This window comes from Eptesicus fuscus, chromosome 1 (assembly GCF_027574615.1).
Source record: "Eptesicus fuscus isolate TK198812 chromosome 1, DD_ASM_mEF_20220401, whole genome shotgun sequence".
Taxonomy (NCBI): Eukaryota; Metazoa; Chordata; class Mammalia; order Chiroptera; family Vespertilionidae; genus Eptesicus; species Eptesicus fuscus.
The window spans coordinates 271,165-275,890 of NC_072473.1; the positions used below are offsets into that span (position 1 = coordinate 271,165).

A 4,726-nucleotide genomic window follows, 5' to 3' on the forward strand; every position below is an offset into this window, starting at 1 on the left:
GCCTCCTGCACGCCCCCCACTGGGGATGTGCCCACAACCAAGGTCCATGCCCTTGACCGGAATCGAACCCGGGACCCTTCCGTCCGCAGGCCGACGCTCTATCCACTGAGCCACACCGGTTTCGGCAGAAATGACCATTCTTACACAAATATTCGTGCAATGGGCTTCTAGTAAAATATATATATATTTATTTATCTATTTATTTTAAAATATATTTTTATTGATTTCAGAGAGGAAGGGAGAGCGACAGAGAGACAGAAACATCCATGAGGAGAGAGAATCATGGACCGGCTGCCTCCCGCACGCCCCCTACTGGGGATCCAGCCCAAAACCCGGGTGTGTGCCCTTGACCAGGAATCGAACCCTGACCTCCTTGTCCCTAGGTCGACGCTCAACCACTGAGCCACACCGGCCGGGCTAGTAAAATATATATTTAAAGAAAGTAAACGGTTAAACACGAACAACCCTCCAGCCCTGACCGGTGTGGCTCAGTGGATAGAGCGTTGGCCTGCGGACCGAAGGGTCCCGGGTTCGATTCCCGGTCAAGGGCATGGACCTTGGTTGCAGGCACATCCCCAGGTGGGGGGCGTGCAGGAGGCAGCTGATGGATGTTTCTCTCTCATCGATGTTTCTAACTCTCTCTCCCTCCCCCTTTCTCTCTGTAAAAAAATCAATAAAATATTAATAATAATAAATATATAAAAACCTGAAAACTATCCCCCGGCATCTGCTGAATGACACAGGCCTGGCTCCGTGCAGAGGGACACGGCGGGGAGGCAGGCAGATTCACAGTATATCCACGCACACGTCTCCCTCCCGGACGCCTCCCCGCCTCCCCACCCCGTGCGCCGAGCAGGACTCCAATCGGAAAAGCTAAGAGCATGTTTAATTGATCAGCCCTGGCCTTTGAAGGGAAGGAGGAGGAGCGACGTGTCCTTAGGGACGAGGAGCTGTGATCTTGGGAGAAATCCCCTCTCCGCTCGGCGGCTTTGACAATTCTGTCTTCGAGGCCCACGTGGAGGGCGGTGACCTGTCAATGACTCGTCCCGGCCGGCCGGGGTCCTTGGCAGACCTCTCAAAAATTGATTTCAGAGAGGAAAAGAGAGGGAGAGAGAGAGAGAGAGAGAGAGAAACATCTATGATGAGAGAGAATCATGGACCGGCTGCCTCCTGCACGCCCCCTACTGGGGATCGAGCCCACAACCCCGGGCCTGTGCCCTTGACCGGGAATCGAACCCGTGACCTCCTGGCTCCTAGGTCGACGCCCCACCACTGAGCCACGCCGGCCGGGCTGAGATTTTCATTCGGGGTCAGCGAGATTGAGGGAGGAAGGTCGTGGGGAGGGTCCAGGCTGGAAATCCTCAGATATGGCCCCTCAGACAACCTATCTCGAAAGGTGTTTTGTGGCTTTGACTACGAGGGATCTCCCTGGGTTTTTTTTTTTTTTTTTAAACAAAAACGAAACAAGAAAAGCAATTTATTTGGCGCATTTGGGCACAGCGGGCTGTATCCATAGGCGTCTATACGAATAATAGAGGGATATGCAGATTGTCCGGGACGCCTTCAGAGTAACGGCCAAACAGCAGGCTGCGTGGGGCGACCAGGCTGGTGGGGCGGGGCAGTTGGGGGTGACCAGGCTGGCGGGGGGGGCGGCAGTAAGGGTCGACCAGGAATCAGGCCTGTGACCTTTCGGCGCCCTAACCACTGGGCCACACCGGTCAGGGCCAGAAACTGTTATTTTTTCATGTTTTTTTTTATTTTAATTTTATTTATTTACTTTTAAATAAGTATTTTATTGATTTAAAAATATACCGTATTTTCCGGCGTATAAGACGGCTTTTTAACCCAGGAAAATCTTCTCAAACGTCGGGGGGTCTTATACGTCGGAAAATACAGTATATATTCTTATTGACTTCAGAAAGGAAGGGAGAGGGGAGAGAGAGAAACATCCATGAGGAGAGAGAACCGTGGACCGGCTGCCTCCTGCACGCCCCCCACTGGGGATGGAGCCCGCAACCCGGGGCCTGTGCCCTTGACCGGGAATCGAACCCATGACCTCCTGGTTCCTACAGGTCGACGCTCTAACCACTGAGCGGCACCGGCCGGGGCCAGAAGCTGCGTTTTGATGCAAAAATTGACCACGGCCGTCCCTCCCTCGCCGTCACGCCAGCTGGCCGTCGCGGGGACCGATCTCGGGATGAGGTCACACGCAGGCCCTGGCATTCCCGGCCTCGGCGATTCATCACGGGTCCATCCACCGATGAGCGAGGAACCAACGACGTTGCTTTGCCACCATCGTCTTGAGGAAGGTAGAGACGGAGCGGCCAGATGACGATGATGATCTCTGAACGCATAATCATCTGGCCGCTCCGTGTCCGTCCTATAGAATAAAAGGCTAATATGCAAATGGTCCCCTCGACCGGGAGTTCGACCAGCAGGCAGGCCGGCCAACCGCCCACGTCCCCTCCCCCTGGCCAGGCTGGCCGGACCCCACCCGTGCACGAGTTCATGCACCGGGCCTCTAATATACATAAATATACACACACACACTGAGTGGCCATATGATTATGCGTTCAGAGATCATCCTCATCTGGCCACTCAGTGTACATCATCGAAGGGTGAATACCAGATGGGCTATTAACCGGCCCGATTAGCATAATCCGAGGTGATAAATCACTCGTTAACAGTTCCGGGGACGGCGTGGAGGATTTTATGAGACAATAACTATCCGTGTGATGAGCAATTAGCCACACGTCTGAAAAAACAAGGAGAGAGAAGCCAGCCGTCTGATTTAGTGGGTTGTGCTGATGGGTCATCCTACAGGCTTTTTTCTCCTAAATATACACGGAGCGGCCAGATGATGATGATCTCTGGACACATAATAATCTGGCCACTCCGTGTGTGTATATATATTTATATTAGAGGCCCGGTGCATGAATCCGTGCATGGGTGGGGTCCGGCCAGCCTGGCCAGGGCGAGGGGACGTGGGCGGTCGGCCGGCCTGCCTGCTGGTCGAACTCCCGGTCGAGGGGACCATTTGCATATTAGCCTTTTATTCTATAGGACGGACACGGAGCGGCCGGATGGTTATGCGTTCAGAGATCATCGTCATCTGGCCACTCCGTGTATATTTTTATTGATTTCAGAAAGGAAGGGAGAGGGAGAGAGAGAGAGAGAGAGAGAGAGAGAGAGAGAGAGAGAGAGAGAGAAACATCCATGATGAGAGGGAACCATGGATCGGCTGCCTCCTGCACGCCCCCGACTGGGGATGGAGCCCGCAACCCGGGCCTGTGCCCTTGACCGGGAATCGAACCCAGGACCCTTCCGTCTGCAGGCCGCCGCTCTATCCACTGAGCCACACTGGTCAAGGCCCAAAACAATTCTTTACCAGTTTGCATGTTTTTTTTTTTTTTTTACGTCAACAGCACAAACCCATCTAGGGGACCCTGGGGTCTGGGAGGCTGGGGGGGGCGGGGGCGGGGACCCTCACCCAGAGCCACACAGAAGGAGGGGGGAGGGTCAGGGTCCCTCCAGCCGCTCCGGACCCTCAGGACCAGGCCGGCTGCCTCCTCTTTTGTCTGCGCTGGGGGCAGGGGCTGAATTTAAACCGAACGTCATTAGTGGAGGCTGAGGAGGTGTCTGTCCCTCGGGGGGCGCTGAGACTGATTCAGGGCGACCCCAAGCCGGGGTGGGGGTGGGGAGGGTGCGGGGAGGGGATGGGGGGTACCCATCTGTCACTAACACACACACACACACACACCTCAAGGGGTAGACGGAGAGCTCAGAGGGTGGGGTGGGTGGGAGCAGGGAGAGGCCACTGACAGAAACCGGCCACATGGATAGCTGCAAAAAAATTAAAAAATAAAATAAAATAATAATAATAATAAAAGGAAGAATCTCTTAAACTTTAAGAACAGCTTGGAGGGACCCGGAGGGCATGATGCTGAGCGAAATAAGCCGGCCCGAGAAAGACACGCACCCCAGGATCTCGCCCCTACGTGGAATCGAACGAATAATAATAATAATAATAATAATAATAATAAATACATCGATGGCCCTGGCCGGTGTGGCTCAGTGGATAGAGCGCCGGCCTGTGGACGGAAGGGTCCCGGGTTCGATTCCGGTCAAGGGCATGTGCCTTGGTTGCGGGCACATCCCCGGTGGGAGGTGTGCAGGAGGCAGCTGATGGATGTTTCTCTCTCATCATCGATGTTTCTGACTCTCTCTCCCTCTCCTCCTCTCTGAAATCAATACAAATATATATATATTTACAAATATAAAGAACAAACACCCCTAGCCGGTGTGGCTCAGTGGATAGAGCGCCAGCCTGCGGACGGAAGGGTCCCGGGTTCGATTCCCAGTCAAGGGCACCTGCCCGGGTTGTGGGCTCGATCCCCGGTGTGGAGGGCGCATGATTCTCTCTCTCTCTCTTCATGGATATTTCTACCTCCTCTCTCTTTTCCTCTCTGAAATCCACACACACACACACACACACACACACACACACACACAATGTATTTAAAACTAAATAAATCATTTTTTAAAAAATAAGGATAAAATAAACAGATGGGCGGAGTGGCTATGTCTACCTCTCTCTCTTTTCCTCTCTGAAATCCACACACACAAAAAATGTATTTACAAATAAATAATTTTTAAAAATAAGGATAAAATAAACGGATGGAGGGAGTGGATCCAGAGACGTGGACAGAGGGAGGAACCTCAGAGG

At 53.2% G+C, this 4,726-nt stretch overlaps 1 non-coding gene across 1 annotated transcript; it reads left to right on the plus strand.

Annotated features, from left to right (window-relative positions):
* Window positions 1-471: 471 nt before the first annotated feature.
* On the plus strand, window positions 472-551 carry TRNAR-GCG (transfer RNA arginine (anticodon GCG)). Its single transcript has one exon. It is a non-coding gene; the product is annotated as a tRNA-Arg (tRNA).
* The last annotated feature ends 4,175 nt before the right edge of the window (window positions 552-4,726 follow it).